Source organism: Pogona vitticeps, chromosome 4 (genome assembly GCF_051106095.1).
Source record: "Pogona vitticeps strain Pit_001003342236 chromosome 4, PviZW2.1, whole genome shotgun sequence".
In the NCBI taxonomy this organism is placed as follows: Eukaryota; Metazoa; Chordata; class Lepidosauria; order Squamata; family Agamidae; genus Pogona; species Pogona vitticeps.
The window spans coordinates 182,589,719-182,608,370 of NC_135786.1; the positions used below are offsets into that span (position 1 = coordinate 182,589,719).

General features: G+C 39.0%; 1 protein-coding gene and 1 long non-coding RNA gene across 38 annotated transcripts in view; one reads left to right on the forward strand and one right to left on the reverse strand.

Moving 5' to 3' along the window:
* The window catches only part of EPB41L3 (erythrocyte membrane protein band 4.1 like 3), a 188,543-nt gene that overhangs the window by 29,602 nt on the left and 140,289 nt on the right, over positions 1 to 18,652 (forward strand). For 32 of the 37 annotated variants that reach the window (XM_020794486.3, XM_020794493.3, XM_020794498.3 and 29 more), the window contains exon 1: positions 17,760 to 17,904. The exons of 1 other annotated variant lie outside the window; for it this stretch is intronic. The gene's annotated coding sequence lies outside the window, so the exon portion shown is untranslated. Of the gene's footprint in view, positions 1 to 17,748; positions 17,905 to 18,355; positions 18,461 to 18,652 lie in introns of those variants that run through there. 4 more of the 37 variants (XM_078391565.1, XM_078391574.1, XM_078391578.1 and 1 more) reach the window with 2 other exon arrangements.
* LOC140707045 (uncharacterized) lies at positions 15,361 to 17,732 on the reverse strand. Its single transcript, XR_013544171.1, has 2 exons — positions 17,599 to 17,732; positions 15,361 to 15,586 (listed from the first exon to the last, which is right to left on the reverse strand). It is a non-coding gene; the product is annotated as an uncharacterized LOC140707045 (long non-coding RNA).

Below are 18,652 nucleotides of genomic sequence, written 5' to 3' on the forward strand. Positions count from 1 at the left end.
TGACCTGTCCGAATTGGGTCTCCCTGCATGGCAAAGCCTATAGCTTATCTGAATTACGCAAGCCCTTGACAAGGCAGCAATCCGTGAAGGGGTTTTTAAATTTAAGTGAAAGCAAAGAAAGTGGGATTTGGTTACAAAACCTATATTAAGAAATATCATGCTAAACGTATATAAACTGTACTTTTATCCTGATTCTTATTGTCTATGAAATATACAAAAATTATGAATTATAATCCCGAACTCTACTTAACAATTTGCCACTATTATTTAAGGTTCTGCCACACAAAATCCATTCAAAAAGAACTGTATTACAGTCAATAGGACTGCTTCTGTGAAAATGAATAATGATCCTGCGAATCACAGAAAAACAAGTCTAATCTGCCTTACGCTGTGCCTATAGTGACAAAAAAATGCAATAAATGCTGTGGGATTCTGATGGTTCGATTTACATTTTTCCTGTTGATCATATGACATACAAAGAAATGTGAATCAGACCAGATTTTTCCCTACAAATCTGTAATTTCCCCCTCCACTGCTGGAGCTTCTACTTTTTTCCACAGCACATCCATTTACATCAGTTTAGACAGTGTGATCATTTGAATCAATATAGAAAAGCATATGCTGTGATTGGTGCAATGGCACAGTGGCTGGAGGTGGCAAAGATCCAGATGAGCTTCATTTTTGCAGATAATGCCATCTCCTCCTCTTGTTTCCTCCTCTTGTTCTCTATTTCTTCTCTCTTTTTTAAATAGCAGCTGCCAGTGCTGTTGTGCTAGAGCAACTAGACACCAGAAAGAAAGAAAGAAAGAAAGAAAGAAAGAAAGAAAGAAAGAAAGAAAGAAAGAAAGAAAGAAAGAAAGAAAGAAAGAAAGAAAGAAAGAAAGAAAGAAAGAGAACAAATGGAGGAAATGAGAGGAGGGAATTGACTAAACTGCCTTTTTTAAAAAAACAGCTTATTAAGATAGTTCTGTAATGCTGTCTTGTGTAGGGCTACAGAATAGCTACATTAACAAGCTGCAAACAAGGCCATCTAGCCAGTTTCTTCCTCCCTCTGTGTCCAGTTAATGCAGACATACCCAAGGAACCCCAAATTCCCTGGTGTGACTTCATAGTGAGTGAATTTGCATTTTTCTTGTGGTGTAGTGGTTTCTTTAGAACCATTTCTTTTGTAGTGTTGGAACATTCCTTGCATGCATGGAGTATTAAAGACTTCTTTGTTCATAGCATGGTGGAAGCCCATATTTTTTGTAATATGCAAAACGTTTTAGCCCGTTATACCATTTCCAATCAATGTTTGTCCACCTTAATTTTTGGATAAATTCATCAGACCTGTTGCTTCTAAAGAGCATTAAGTGTGCCCTGCTGTCCTCAAGATACTTTGGCAAACTGTAGTCTGATGAATAATTTAATGTATTGTCAGATATTTATTATTGTAAGGAGTACATTATAGCTGAAGTACAATGACAAAGCAAGCCTCTCATGATGGTTTGTCCTTTGGAATAAAGCACAAGCCAGATCAACTAAAATAGAACAGTCTTCTGTAAGAACATTTTAACACACACGCATTTTGTGTGCTTTTGCATCTGTGGGTGCTGTTGATGAGTGGGTGGTAATTGTGTTTTTAAATAAGAATTAAGTAGGAACAATTCATTGAAAAGTTGTAATTGATACTGGCATTTCTTCCTTAGAAGCACAAGAGAAGTAGAGAACGTTTTGCTTGGCATATTGCTCTGTTGTTCTCCGAGGTCTTAATAAACAAAGTGTAGCAACAAAATATTAGCAAGGTCAGACTGTTTATACCAAGATACATCTGATCATCATCATCACTTATTGAGAACTTTGGAATACTAGGGTGAAACAAGTTCACATGATCTGATCTAGCCAGGTACAATAAGGATTTGCTATGATATTCAACTAACAGGCTAGCAGCTATGTGAGCTTAGATGTGTCTTTAACATTGTGATAAGGATTGTGTGACCCTCCAAGTGTTGCTGTTGTACAATTCCCACCCTCTTCATTCTATGCTGGCTATGGTTGAATGGAGTTACGTCTGGAGGACCTCACATACCCTAGCCCCATATTTACTATCAGTTACCTTTTTGAAATGGCCACCAGAAGTTTATGGTTGATTTTCTTTAGGTCATGTGAGTAGCTTTAGGTATTCTGGTTCATTTGCCATAGACACTGAAGAAAAAATAAGAAAGTGAAACTCGGTGTCAGAAGTCTTGCTGCAGTTTTAAGTGTAATACTTTTCTACATCCCACTGATATACAGTACTTAGGAATTATCTGCATGGCTGTGCTGGATCAGGTTATGTCGGGATGCTAGATGGTCCATTATGCCAGTTGGTATGATCCTCGTGTGCAAGTGGCAGATGGACTCCAAGGAAACCTATTTGGTCTGGAGCAGCCTGTTATCAATGTATCAATTTAGTGAAATAGCTTAAGAAGAGATCCACTTCATGAATTGGCAAACTGATCACCTCCTTGGTCCCTCCACAGAGCAAAGGAAGTGTTTTGCTTTGCCAGAATTGTGAAGTAGTTCTCTTCATGATATTGGCTAATTAAAAGAAGAAGGCTTGCTTTCACTTCCCAATAAAAATGCTGGACTAAATGAAGTGATCCTACCACTACCAAAAAAGTAGAAGCCCCTTACAGAGGCCAGAAAGGTGTGGGTAGGACTGCTATGGAAGTGGGCTAGTTTGCTTCTGCAAAGATGTTGTCTGATTGCTGTATTTAGGAGTGAAGCAGCCCGTCCCTGCAAACAGCAGGCTAAATGTGTTGTCAGCCTTTTACATGCATAAGCAAGCATTAGTATCCACACCACGGAAAACAGATGTTCTTATTGACCACTTCAAAGCTAGGTTATAAGTTTGCTTTTCATATTTCATCAATGATGAAGATAACTTATTGCCTGCTCTAGAGTGACCCAGAAAGAAGAATAGGGAAATCTTACTTTATAGGGAAATCTGGTTGTAGGTTGTAGATGCATCACTTCAAATACCTGGAAGTACAGTGGTGCCCCGCAAGACAGGTGCTCCGTTTGACGATGAAATCGCTTGACCTTTTTTTTTGCGATCGCAAAAGCGATCACAAAATGATGTTCCCTATGGGGGAATTTTGCTTTGCGATGATCGGTTCCCTGCTTCAGGAACCGATCATCACAAAGCGATGATTTTTTAACAGCTGATCGGCGTTTTCAAAATGGCTGCTGGGTAAACAAAATGGCCACCTGCTGTGTTTTCGTATGGATTCCTCGCTGCACAGGCAGCTAAAATGGCCGCGCTATGGAGGATCTTCGCTGGACGGTGAGTTTCAAGCGCGTAGGAACTGTACATTATTCTCCCAGCAGTCTTAGGATGTAACTGCACAGCAAGAGAAATTCAGATTAACTCACAATCTCTTGCTGTGAACTTGCACTGGGGCATCCAGTTCTCTTTGATAAAAGTGGAAACACTGTTGTTGTTTTTTTCAGTGTATGAGCCTTGATATTGCAGTTGTATCTGAAGCACCTGTAGTTGATTCAAAGGAACTGGCTAAAAAGGCTTTTCATGTCTCAACAACTCTGTTCCCTCATCTTATCTTGCTGATGGGAGAGCTTGTTAAAACATAAATAAGCAGGAGCTCTGCCCAACTCAAGAGAAGCTGTAAAAATGGTATTGGGAGAAAGGCTTTGTGGAGACAGGTGAGTACTAGCACTGCTTCTGTACATGCCATGTGTGTACACATGCATGCACATCCTCTCTTGTCAAAACAGCACTTTCTGTATGTTTATGCACATGTGCTCAGTTGGTCTTTCCTTTTTGCATTACTTCAAAGCAATTACATGCTTTGAACGGAAAGGATTCAGCTTTTTAAAAGTAGAAGCATCTCTTGTGGGGAATTAAACTACAGGTTGAGAATGTGGGACTCCAGGCTGATTCACATTTCCCATAGCAACATGTGATGAATGAGGAAAAATGTGACTCAGCCCACCCCAAGCCTATAGTATTTCCCATATTTTTTCCTATGTAGTCATGGTCAGAGTTTGAAAGCATTACCAGTGGTCATGCCAGTAGATGAAATCCAAAGAAGTAGGTTTTTCAAGTTCTGAAGAAAACAGTTGTTTTCTATGCTTCTAGAGAGAGTGTCCTGCAGGTGAATTGTGCAGCTAGCTGCACATTGAATTGCTTGACATTCCCTCTGGCTCATGGACTCAAAATTTCCAATCCTCAGTACAAACTAAAATTCATCCTGTCTTCTGAAAATAAATTAGTGATGGAGATTAGCACGCCTAAGGAAGTTGTAGTCCTAATGTTACAAGAACAGTATGGAAACAATATTTTAACATTTTCACTAAAGCAATGGCTACACCAGAAAATATAGACTGCAACCATCTATTTCATTTCCCTTGATCTTCTGGTCCTACTTCTTTTCCAAAAAGTGGAGCATCCAGGTAGGCAGACAGCTCTTAATTTTTTTAATCCTCTGTTTTGTTCATCTAAGGAGGATTTAATATTAAGATAATATCTATTATAAGTTGCAGAGACTTGTAAAGGCAAACTTCCAACTTTTACATTATTGGTAAAAGGGATGACAGGAATTAACATCTGAGTTATAGGTAAATTAGTCTTATTGAATTATGGCTAAAATTTCAAGCAAAATATGTGTTATTCAAGCAAAGGGAAAGAACCCTGGAAAATAATGGATTTACAAAAGAACAGCAGATTGCCAGGAAGTAGACTAATGATTATTGCTTTGTCCTCATTTGTTCAGTGGTGAACTATAGGTCTGCCAGGAAATTACATTTTTGCAGCATTTGTTGACTGTAGAATATATTTTCATGTCATCACTAAATATTAATAACTTTACATCTAAAAATCTAGATTCTAGATTGCCAGTGTTGATTAAAAGTTCGTCAAAACTAAAATCTCTAGCAGTTTTCTAGCCAGTATAATATTTATTAAGGACTGTGCTTTTTATTTCTTGGACTACAAATCCCATATTTCTCTGTTCTGGAAGTTCTGCCTGATAGGCAGACAGCTCAAAGTCATCTAAATCTGACTCACTTGGGATTTAGGCAGTATTGACACCAGCATTTTGCCAGCATAGTAGTAGGATCTAGTGCAATTGAGACCTCTATGATCCCCTTCCTCACTGCAGCCTTCACACATCCCAAATCTGGTTCTGCAGGCTTGGAAAACCATCTGCAGCTGATTTTCATGCTGTGTGAAAGGCTGAAAGTGGGAAAGGAAGGAGGGAAAGGAAGTTCTGCAGTGACTACCAGGAGAATACAGAATTAAGCCCGGTATGAATAGAGAGAATGCATTGTGCAGTGTCTGAATTCCTGCCCTGCTGCCTTTGAGTGGTCAGCTGAGGGAGAAGGCAGAAGAAGGAAGAGGATACTTCAAACAGTGAGTAGGTTGCTGTGCTGGAGAGTTGGGGAGAAAAGTGTGTGTTGCCCAACACATGCAGGGGAGGCAGGTGCCATGCCCACAAAGTACCTGTGCGGGCATGACACCGACTTGGCCTGGACAGGGACGACTTAATTCATGGCCATCTCTTCAAAGGATTCCTAATCCTGGCTTATTCAGTGATCAACAGTCTGTAGTAGTTCAGCAATACAGGAAAAAGTTTGTTTGTTTGTTTGTTTAACTTATGTGCCACCCACTCTACCCAAAGGTCTCTGGGTGGCTTACAACAATTTAAGAGACCTTATTTGTTTACTGGCCTCTTTTTGATTCTTAGGAAGGGCCTAGTTTATTTCTTTGGTGAATATGATCATGAGAGCACAAACCATTCCACTTGACTCCAGTTACACAAAATATAGTTAATGTATGAGGGGGAGACACATTCATATGAATGCCAAGAATTGTTTTCCTCTTGAAGGACAGGAGATCCTCTTATTGGACAACTTGAACACTGAACAAACATCTAGCTTTCAACCTAAATCTTCCTCAAGCTGTACCCCAAAATATTATGGACTACATAGATATTAGAGTCTTCTTAAACAAAGGGCTGCAAATCAATGGCTAACAAGGGTGCAATTTGGAGCCGCACCTCCAGTGCTGTTTGGCAGTCACACTTTTTTGGAACCTTTAGGAACCAGACAGGCCTGGACAACTGCCAGCAATTTTTGGGCGTCTCATATATATGCATTATCCATAATATTCTGGTGCACAGCGTGAGGAATGTGGATTTACTTTAAAAGTGAGTGTTCCGTTCAGTTTTATTCTGGTCCAATGAAGGTATCACCTGTCCTCACTTTTGAATCACACAGGGACCACACGGCTCTGTTTATTTTGTTCCTATTGTAATTTTTAGTTTGTGTGCATCGTGGTTTGTTTTTGTGAAACCAGGGGTGCTTTTTCCCTAATATGTTTTGTTAATATTTTTATGAATTACCTTTAACCAAAAAATAAAAACAGCAGCTACATAAATAACATTTAACATATAGCTAATACAAGAATTATCATGGAATTGGAGCACTCACCACCTCCCTAGGTAATTGGTTCCATTGCCATACTGCTCTAACAGTTAAGAAGTTTTTCCTGATATTTGGCCTAAATCTTGAGGCCAGTATTATGTGTCGTGCACTCTGGGATGATCAAGAACAGATTCTGCCCCTCTTCTGTATACTTTTTTAAAGTATTTGAAAAATGCTATTATATCTCCCATCATCTTCTTTTCTCAAAGCTAAATATGCCCAGGTTTTTTTTCAGTCTTTCCTCATAGGGCTTGGTTTCCAGTCCCCTGATCATCTTTGTTGCTCTCCTCTGAACTTCCTCCAGTTTGTTGGCATCCTTCTTAAAGTGTGGTGTCCGGAACCGGACGCAGCACTCAAGATGAGGCATAACCAGTGCTGAATAGAGGGGAACTTGTACCTCACAGGATTTGGAGTTTATACTTCTGTTAATGCAGCCTCAGATAGCATTTGCCCTTTTTGTCATCACATCACACTGTTGACTCATATTCAGCTTTTGCTCTACAACAATTTCTGTTCATGCACAAACACATATATATATCAAACAGATCAACTCAATATATCTGGCTGTAGTCCAACAAACATGATTTCATCTTTTTATGACTCTTTGCACTATATGGAAGGTTTTTGGCAAAAGTTGACTTTTCACAGTATGTACATCTAATTGCAATAGCCGGCTTTTGTTAAAATAGCAAATTTCTTCAGATACTGGTTATCTTAGAGAGAGGTGTGTGTGCACAGAATGACTTCTAGAACTTGTGTATACTCTGTGTGTAATGTCTGCAACATTGATATTTATGTCTGTCTGAGCAAGAAGTGTTAATTTCATGGTTTTTTAGTGAGTTGAATTTTAAGAGGTTACAGTTGCATTTTAGTGGCCCTCTGTTTAGTAAGCAAATCTAATGCTGTAGCTGTTCTGCATCACTGATTTTTTGCTTTAATGAATGTTCCCTATCTGATTCATACTTGTCTGTCATTCTGATCTGAATCCAAGTGCTTTACCCAATTGAAGTACACCTATTAAATCAATTGCTGAATGGAGAATCAACACTCATGTAAATCCCATTGATACAGTGCATCTGCTCCAATTGAGACTAAGTTCCATTCAGGCTTTTGTTGGGCTATGGGATAACTTTCTGAAAACACACATAAGAATTAAAAATATGGAGTTAGTTACAGAAACATTCAGTTTAAAGTTTACTTCGTGATAGTAATATGTAACTCATTACCAAGTTCCAGTGAGAAATATGTTGCCATTTATATCTTGAAAGAAAAAACTGGTTACTTGTGTTAATTGTTACTTTCTCAGACCATTTCTTTGGGGAGAAATATAGGATGAACTATGAATGACAGAAAATGTAATAGAATTCATTTCAAAATGCCATTTTACAAGTAACAACATTTAATTTGAAAATAATATTTATTACATATTCAGACATTTATACCATTGTTCCTCATGTTACATCGCTTTGAAATGTAATTTTGTTACCTCGTTAACACCCCAGAGTAATTAGTTAGAGCTAACAAGCAAAGTCTGAAGAAACTTAAACCTTCTTGTGCAACACTGTGTGCTGTTCTGGAGGGATTGCCAAACCAGCATGGAAGAGTGAATCGTACAGTGGGGCCAGTAGGAAGTAAAAAGTGACAAAGCCTCAGTCAGTGAGAAGAACTCTGTTTGCCAAAGTAAGGATCCAAGTCATTATGTTGATGTTTTAGGCATATTCCTGCATTAGATTAATTGACTGATTATGTTCCAAAAAATATTAACAGACACCTATATAGCTAATAGTTTGTAGTTTCAGTCCATTGCCAATAATTTCATTGCTCTTCATTTATCATCTGTTATGTCTCTGCCAGTAGCTTTCATTATGGCGTTCTGCATTTGTCAGGGTTTGTAGAAACAACAACATTTGAAAGTGTGGTGGCCTTCCTATTGTGTTTTGAGTCAGTCAGTCAGCACGTCCTGTAACTTGTTAGAGAAGTCATTTACGCTATTCAGCATTTTGAAACAATTGGGCCTCTAGTCTGGGCATTAGATTCCAGGGTGGCATTGGATTAAAACTTGCATAGACAGCAATAGAACACAGAGTAGAACATAACCCTTAATCACATTTTACTTGTTTTTTTAATCACTAAATCTGATCAGTTTCTAGAATAGCTTAGAACAAATTATCTGATAATGAACCAGAGAATTAAAAACACAATCATAAGTAAATATACCTTTAAATACCAATGAAGTCAAATGGATTTATTTCCACATAAACTCAGTAATGTTGTATGGAAAATAATTTGGCCTTAGATAATAATAATAAAAATGTTTGTAGGGCCAGTGTCCTTGCCTATGCAAACTATATGATAAGAGAGAATGGAGACAGTCTGTATCTGTAGTGCAGACATAACATAAAAGAGCATTAAGAGAAGGAACGGGATTGTGTAACCTTCAGAGGTCCCTAGTATGGCAGAAACCTTGAAAATTAGTTTGGATTTAAAACTAAATATAATAAAATAAAATCAGATCTATGTTCCTATACAGAGTATACCAATCTAACATCTCGTTGTTCTTTTATTGTTTCAACTGCAATTCTGATTGTCCAACTTTATAGATATTTTCCTTCACACAACTTCAAAGGTACTCTGAATTCAAGAGCTCTTTTTTGGTTGCCTTGAAAATATTTTCAGAGGCTTTTGATTTCTAAGCAAATGAATGCTGAAGTATGTATGTTGAAAAAGTACAGCCCAGTTCTTCTCAAGATAGTCCTTTCCACACAAATAATAATCTTGGCATCTGGTAATATGGCACCGAATTTACCCATAATAAATCCACGCTCAAGAACTAACAAGCAAACATTATATTTGCCTAGGCCAAAGCCAAAATTTGCATTAGGGCCTTTGAGAACAACTGCAATAGATTTGATTTAAATAAATTTCTGTGATCTTTTAAAATAAAAGTTCTGAGTACTATCCTATGCTTAGATTCAGTACAAGATGTTATTATATGTAAAGTTGAGATTGAAATTTGGAGACACTGGCCAAAATATTGTTGCATAGTGTAATAAATTGCACTAGACTAGGCCTCCTAAATCAATGGGAATTTAGTGAGTCAACTTCTCCCTAAGTTCCAGTGATTCAAATGGACCTACTATAACTAAAAAATATTGTGCTAAAGTAAATCACAGTCAGAAGAGGCCCATTTGAATCAATGGAACTTATGGGACATTTAACTCAACAAATCCCCACTGATTCAATTGGTTTACTTTAGTGCAATTTACTACAGTAAGCAACAGGATGTTGGCCATTCCTTTTTTCAACTACAGTCTTCAATATCCCTTTTGGAATTACAGAAAAAAAGAGCATATTGATGATTTGGATACAATACAGCATTTAGTAACATTTTCCTAAGTGCTTCAGATTGTTCAATTCAACTCTTGTTAAGTCCAGCAGGATTTCATCTCAACTGTTAGGTGCTTTGACACACTGAGGAGATAGTTAGTTCTATTTATGTCTGCTCAGATGTAAGCCTCGCTGAGTTGAGTGGGATATATTCTCAGATAAGTATGTCTTGCAGCTTCAGATGAGCATTGGGAGAAACATGCTGATTCTCATGCTGTAAGCTCCAAAAAATGTTGATTTTGTATTTAGGACTCCAAACATGTAGTTGTCACATGAAATAACAACTAAAGGAATTGTATGTAAGCATGCACATTCTCTGTTTAGTACTGTAGATTTGATTTGCTTTTTGGCCAAACTGTCCTAAGTTGAAAAACAGTAACTAAAACGTTAAATAAGGGTTGGCTGGGGAACATGTAGTCCTCTAGAACGTTGACGAACTACCACTTACATCATCCCATGCCATTGGCTGGTCCTGACAGGAATTCTGGACAGCTACATGCACTTGTGTTTTCTTCATTATGCAGGATTAACATTATTGCACAGAAAAGTATTATATTTTTCAAAATATTCTTAGTATATATGTGCAGACAAAGCAAGTACCGTGTTTCTCCGAAAATAAGACAGGGTCTTATATTAATTTTTGCTCCAAAAATGCATTAGGGCTTATTTTCAGGGGATGTTTTATTTTATTCATGCACAACAATCTACATTTATTCAAATTCAGTCATGTCATCTTCTGGTTGCTGCACAATGGTGGAGGGCGGGGTTTCACTTAACTGGAGCTTATTTTTGGGTTAGGGCTTATACTGTATTACGAGCATCCTGAAAAATTATACTAGGGCTTATTTACAGGTTAGGCCTTATTTCGGGGAAACAGGGTAGAAAGTACAATCATGTACTGTAGTACATTTCATTAATTACTCAGCAGTTCTTACATTGTCTTCTTCATGAAGATCAATAAATAGAATGCTTTGAATCAGCAATTATCTCCTTGGGGCTTTGTTATATATGCACACACAGAGAGACAGAGGTTGAATTTTATCGGTATGGAGAATTGTAAACAAATACTAAGCTTATGAAGTTTTCCAAGTAGATATGAAGTATTCCAAAAGCATATTACATTGAACAGTTAACTGCTGTTGTTCTATAATGCTGTGGCTAGATTTTTGAGCAGAACTGATTACTGGAACCATGTTCTTATTACTATAACAGCTCCACTGCCTATCATTTGTTTGCAAGCAGTTAAAATTTCTATTTTAATTTTTTTAAATTAAGCATCGGATATACCATTACAATAAATGTGAACCTACGCATATTTACCTGGAAGTCCAAATTAAGTCAATAAAGCTTACTCTTGAGTAAATATTGTAGTAAAAAGATTGTAGCTTAATGGTGCAATCCCATGCATATCTACTTACAAGTATGCTGATGGATGATACCAGCGATTGCAATGGAGCAAAACAGTCCTGTATATGATTTTCTTAAGAATAGGTTGTACTGAATTCAGTGGAGAATATTTCAAGGTAAAAGTGTATAAAATTGCACCAATTTCACATATACCTGTCTGCTAAACATGTCTACTGAGAAGTAAGTCTCATGATTTTCTTTTAACTTATAGATAAATGTGTGTAGTATTTCATGCTAAATAGTGTATTTTTCTTTTCCAGTATCCACTTAGTTAACTGAGAACATGTGATGAAAGACCATTGTTCTGCTGGAATCCAGTAGGAATAATGTAGAAAATAACAACCAATTATTATAAGTTCGTGGCACAAATCAATAGCTAATGCTCATCTGGAACATTATGTTCAGACCTGCGAGCACATATTTTTTAAAAAATTGTTGGAGTGAAGTCCAGACATCTCGTCTTTTAAAAAAAATGCTGCAGTGATGTCCAGAAAAGAAAACCAAATATTGCAAGACAATTTGTTTACATTTCCTTGTATAATAATATATGGTGTCTCGTTTTCCTTCTCTCTACCTGAGATACTTCACCTAGGAACATGCCCTGCCATGCCATGGTGGCATGTACAGAACTCCATGCATTTATATCAGTTGTTGTGGATAAAAGTCCAGGTTCTGACTCTAGTTAACAATTATTTTATAGAAATATTTCAGAACATTGTAATCTTTTCCATTGTGTTCATACCTTGGGAAGTGTAAAGAGGACTACCAGGTACTGTACTCTGCATAAAACTGCTTTGAACCCTCCAGAAGAATTCTTTTGGAGACATTGAGTTGGTAGTTTTGTTTTGTTTTTGAAAGTGGGGGAGAATTCTCCCACAGGAATGATATGAAGTGTTTTTATACTTTATAAGAAGTGAGTTTTATATTTGTTTTAATCAGGGAATGATAATAGATGTGCCTACCTTGAATGTAATTTTAACCTTTATCTATCAGCATTCTAAGTTTTCAGTGGCTCCAAATATGGGTTAATTTTAGATTTTAGATCTGTTTTGAATTCCTAAAATGTAAGCACATAGTTTTCATGTAATTTGGGTAGGTTCATTGCCAGTTCAGTGTCTAAGCATTAGAGAGCAGCATGAACTGCAGTTTGGCAATTTGGCCCAGTTTGACGTCGTGCCTGCACAGGGCTACTGTGAGTGCTGCAACTCCCCTCTTTTGCCTACTCTGTGCACTCACCCATTTCCCTCTCCACCTCCTCAACATGACTGCCCAGTCACTGATTGCAGTGTGGGCTTCCCTAATCTGCCTCCCCTGGCAGCTACCCACTCAAAGGTGGAGCTGCAAGTTTCCCTGCCCTGCCTCCTTGTCTGAGTGGGCAGCAGCAGTGAGGAGACTGGGAGAAAAGCACACATTTCCTAAGGAATGCACAGAAGAGGTAGAAAAAGGGGGTGCATGTCACCCATGGAACAACTGTGTGGGCATGGTGCTGAACTGGGCTGAAGCACTGAATTGCAGTTAACACCCATCTCTACTAAACACTTAAGCTCTAGTCGAATTTAAACATTCTAAATATAATGGGAAAAGTGTAGAATGCTACAGTAAATGAGTCATGCATGAGAAGAAGACTGCTTTAAATAAATTAAAGTACACGTGGCAAGGAAAATAAGTGTGAATCTAATATATTTAGAATCCAATGCCAAATAGTTTTTTACTGCAAACTCCCAATGTTTATCAGTTTTGTTTGGCCTACTTCTTGTTCTGTTTTTCCCAAGTGGTCCATCTGTGTAAATGTGTTTTTTCATCCAAATGCGAAATTACCGTATTACTATATACCAATCTTTGTTTTCAAGAACTTAGAACAATTTCTGTCAGAAATGCTTTATTCTACCTCCACCCTCATGTCAGATTGGATCCAAGCCTACCTAACTTCCGAATTAAAAGATTTGGAACAGATGCTTTCACAACATTCAAGTATATGAGTATGTGACTATGACAAAACATAGTTTAACTGCTAACTTTTAGTTAACTCTTGCATTTGATTTAATGAAACTGATATTTACTCTATTGCTGGCGCTGAAGAACATTTAAGTATAAGTCTCCACCAGAGAAGCCAGCTTTACAATGCATGCTTAGGCACAAATTAAGGATTTGCAGGGTTGGGAACCAATAGCTTTTTTTCTGGCATTCTCTAATATTAGCAATGTGAATCCTTGTTTCTCTTGGTTTTGCATGGAAGAACAAGGAAGTACAAAATTATTCACTTTCCCCCAAAAAAGAAAGTGTAGCCTTCTTAAAACAGAACAAATATGAGGTTTTTGTGCAAATTAAACAAAATTGTACAATTGTACAGTTGCTCAAAATGATTATGGCTGCTACTTTGTTGCATGGACTTTTAAGGATTGGAAACATTAATGGAGTGTTTGCATCTTTTTAAACAACCAGTCATTCTGTGTTTGCTGCATGTGGAAATGGCATAGGTTTTGCACAGAGTTTATTCATACACATTATGGAGACCTTGATGAGAACAAACAACATTCCTAGTCTCACTGTTCCCAAAAAAGTAAGGGATTTCATGGAGCTTAAATTCCTCATTAATTTAGCACATTGAATAAAGGCAGCCAAAATTAGTGAGAACAGGATTTAGTGAGCATTTTTATATAACTATTAGTAATTAAGAAGGCTTGTCATTTTTGAAGCTCAGTTTTAAAAGAATAATTAATAATTCACTATATGTTTTGGAGCTGCCTAAAGGAAGGTGAGATACAAATTACGGGGCCACTGTACCTTGTTCTACATCTTGGACAACACTTTATGATCTGGCATAACGTAATTACAAGAATGATAAATGAGAGTATTCACAGTCAGATTTTACTTCAGCCTTCAACTCAGTAGTCTGGCCTTGAGCAAACCACTGTTCATTCAAGTATCTGTCTGAAGAATAGTAATACCAGCTCACTTTGCAGGAGTGTTGTTAAGGGTTATTGAAATAATATATAAACATTCAAAGCTTTATGTTAATAATAAGTATGATTGCGATTAAGAGTTAAGAGAAAAATAATGAATGGATTTTTATTTATTGCGATTTAATTTCTTGCACTTCCAAACTGCCCATCTAGTCAAATGGTCATTCTGGGTGGTGTACAACAATAAAACAATAAACAAAAATCAAACACACAAGACATAGCATTCTAATCCATCAAATCTTCAGAAAGCATTAGTATTCATTGGCTTGTACAACAGGAGTGATAACAATGGCAGCAGCAGACTGATGCAATTAAAGAGTTCACTTTTTGAGCTGGGGTGCCCCTGTCTCATATACAATGATACAAGGTCACATGAAATTAAAAAAATGAACTATTTAGATAGCAGCAATTTGCCACTGCAGGTTATGACACTCTCTTTGCTATGCAACAGGTTTCTGGCCATAAGAACATGAAATCCAGTTATTAGTGCCAAACAGAACTGACATGTTGAATCAGTGAGAATGTGGTAGGTCAGCACATCAGTTCTGTAATTCACTGGGTCTGTTCTGGTTGGGACAAACAGTTGGATTATGTATTGCGGAAAGCTTCCTTTACATTAAGTCAGAACAGCAGTCTGTACAGTATTCTAAAAACTAGAGTAGTGGCAACTCTTAGGCCTGTGTTGTGTAATACGTACTTGCAATATATAAGATGATATGGATGATTGACAGTTATTATAAGGACTTCCCATTTTTTAAGTTCAGTGCACTGAGTACACTGAGAAGAGAAATAATGTGCAAAATACTGAATTGATGTATTGTTCCACATTGTTGGACAAAGAAAAAGTTGTCTCTGTCTTTGTTCTACTTTGAGATGATGTTATTGTAAAGAGCTGCCTATGTTTATATGTTTCTGTAAATCCAGAAAAAGTTAAGTCGAGCTAAGAAAATAAATTTGATAAAATAGTTCCTTTTTAAAATCAAATTCTGGCAATTTAATCCAGTATACGTTATTGTCTTCATAAGAATATTCACCTGAAATCAGTGGACAGGACTCCAAAAAAACACAATATTTGATCTCAAGGTTGCCACTTCATTTTCAGACATGAAGACTAAAAAACCCAAAACAAAACCAAAAAACTCTTCAATTTTTCTTTATTTCTTAAAATGTGCTTCCATTTTAATATGCATTTATTTTGCCTCTAGATTCCATAAATGTGCAACAAAATCATTGGTGCAATATTTCCTTTCAGTTGGCTGCATAGAAACCCATCATCCTTAGAGATGTTTGCAACTTGCTCAACTCCTTGTCCTTCAGTTGTGTTGAACTTGATCACTGCACATTGCTCGGGTGGCTGTTGTGAGCTGAGAAGTGATAAATAATAATAACGCTGATGACATTTTGGCACCAGGTCAAAATCTTCCTGTTTCAAATGGCTTTTAACTGAAATAACATCAAATGTGGGTCTGATGGCAATTTTTAGAATATATATTTTAATTGCATTTTAATTATTTTGCCCTTTTATTTTGCCTTTTTATTGTATTTTAAATGCTGTAAGCCGCCCAGAGACCTTCAGGTAGTGTGGGCGGCATATAAGATAGATAGATAGATAGATAGATAGATAGATAGATAGATAGATAGATAGATAGATAGATAGATAGATAGATAGATAGATAGATAGATAGATAGATAGATAGATAGATAGATAGATAGATAGATAGATGATTCCAATGAATAATAATAACTCATGATACTGAGGGTAATGGGAATAGCTCAATATCTGAAAGGTGCCAGGATGTGGAGGGCTGCCCTAGATATACTCTTTGATCCCTTCTCTCTCCCCCCCCCAATTATGTACCTTTCAGTATGTACCTATGGTCTGAAAAGCCTCGTGGCACAGTGGTTCAACCACAGTACTGCGGTTAAAACTTTGCTCACTACATGAGTTTGATCCTGGGTTCAGGTAGCTGGCTTGAGGTTGACTCAGCCTTGCATCCTTCTGAGGTCTGTAAATTGAGTACCAAGTTAGCCATGGGGAGGCAATGAGTAAATTGTAATAATTAAAATTTAAAGCACCCTGATAGTGCTTTAACCCAGTGTTTCCCAGCCTGGGGGTTGTGACCCCCACAGAAGTTCCAAAGTGTTTTCTGGGAAGTTGCTGGTCACTCTATGTAGCCCTTGTTAGATAATTTCATCCTTGACCTTTCAAAGTCACGTTACAGTCTCTTTTGCCTATTCTGGAGGTTATATTAATTAAAGGCATTTTTACATTAGTAAAGTTGCAGCACAGCAGTTAGGATTCCTTCCTTTTGCCCCTCGTGGACCCCAAATACGCACATATTACTCTTTGGACTAGAACTGATCCAGTGCTGTACTGTGGCACAAGTTGTTACATATTAGGCCCCACATATACTTTGGACCCTCTTCTGTTTTAGACTTCATTTAGAGAACCATCTTCTTTTTTCCATCATCATCATCATCATCATCATCATCATAAATCCAATGGCATAAGAACTTAATGAAAACTCTTCGCTGAGTAGAATTTTGACCAGTTTTAGGATTTTAAAATAGTATTGTCTGAAATGCTTATGATTATATATCTTAAAACATTTAGATTTGTACACATGGGTAGGAAAAGCAGTGATGAGAAATTAGTATTTCAGTAGGTAGGTGGTTTGAATCTTGCTTCTACCATGGACTCACCTGACAAACTTCTCTTGCATTCACCTTTTTAACCAAGGGATAATGATAACATTATTGCTGATCTATCTTCAGTTGTAAAATATTATATCATGTTTTGACTGCTCTATGCTCTATAAATATTTACTTTTGCATATCTTAATCCAATTTACAGGGAGCTCAGATCATGTATTGGACAGAGCGCTGGACTCAAAAGATCTGGGTTCCAATCCCCACTTTGCCATGGGAACTCCCTTTGAAGGGTGGTGGCTCTCACCTGCCTTGTTAGAATTGTCATAAGTCAGAACCAGCTTGACAGCACCTAACAACAACTCTGTTTACAAGGAAGAAATTTCACTGAAATGAAGGTGACCTACTTCTAAGCAGAGCAAGTGCTTTTTTTTTTTTTTTTTTTTTTTTTGGCTTGTAACCCGTACTTCAGGACCACATCATCTGTTCTTGCTGTCCTTTACTCTTAATGTCCTTTTCTGGCTTTTTAGCTGCAGTGGTAGTCTTAAGGTGCGCTTGGGGCAAAAGATACAGTCTGGATCTAGAGAAAATACCGGAACGAGATCCCCTTAATGACCAAGAGCGTGTGTTAGGTTTTTAAAGTGGTTTCCCTTTACGCAGTGGTTTATTTTTAAGTGGAAGAGGAGTTTTTCTTTACTGTACTCGGCTGGCAGGATCTAGATTCTACCTTTTCCTCCCCCCTTGGCGGCGGCGGCGAGGGATGGTGTTGGAGGGGCGTCTGCATTGCTCTGATTTGCTGAAATTGCAGAGGGCTCGTCTTGGGCAGAGGCTGCCTGGGTTGCTGCTGCTGCTGCTGCTGCTGCTGCTGACGACGAGAAGGAGGACGGCGACGACGCGTGGCTCTCGCTGCTGCAGCTGCCGCACGGCCCTGTGACGCGCTGGAAGCTAGCTCCGCTCCCAAGTCGTCGTCTCTCTCCCCCCCCCCCCCCGGTAGTCTCTGTCAGGCTTTCGCTGCTGCGCCCTTTTTGACAAGGTACCGGTACATGCCTCTCGCTCGCTCTCTTTGCCCTTTCGGCCATCTCGGCTGCTGTTCGAGGCTGTCTCTCCTGCGGAGCGGCTCTCGCAGGGGAGGGAGAGCTTGCAGGAAGCGGGGCGGGGGGGGGGACGCTCGGAGGCCTTCGCTGCTTCTGCTCTCAGGTTTATCGAAATCTCCTGCGCTGTATGTTCCAGGAGCCATTTTTAAGTTCCCCCTTGGCGAGGAGGGGAGCTGTTGGGAGCAGAGTCGGCGGTCTGCAGGACGCCGCCGGGGTGATGATGGTGGTGGCGCGCGCTCCCCGGGCCGAAGGAGCCGCCGCCTGGGAGGAAAGTCGCCCTGCCCGCACGCTGGGTGGCTGCGCTGCGGGACGAGGCGGGCGAGCCCTGCGTGGCTGGCCTCCCGATGCTCTCACGCGGGGTTGAGGCGCGCGCGCGGGGGGGGGGGGAGAAGGACGAAATCAGGGTGCCCGGGTGGAGGGTAGGCGGCGAGCGGAGTGCTGCAGGACAGGGCGAGCGCTGGGCCGAAGTCTGCCGAAAATGGGCGCCCGCCCCCGGTAAGAGGGCTTGGGAGCCCCCTCGGGGGGGGAGAGAAGGAGGGGCGCCGCCAGAGAAGTGGAAAGCATCGGCCGCGGCACTGCCTGTGGACGCGAGAAGGAAGGAGGCGATCCACACAGTGGGTCTCCCCGGAATTCTGGCTCCGGCAGGACTCTTGCTGCCTGCCTGCCTGCCTGGCCGCCTGTCGGTCG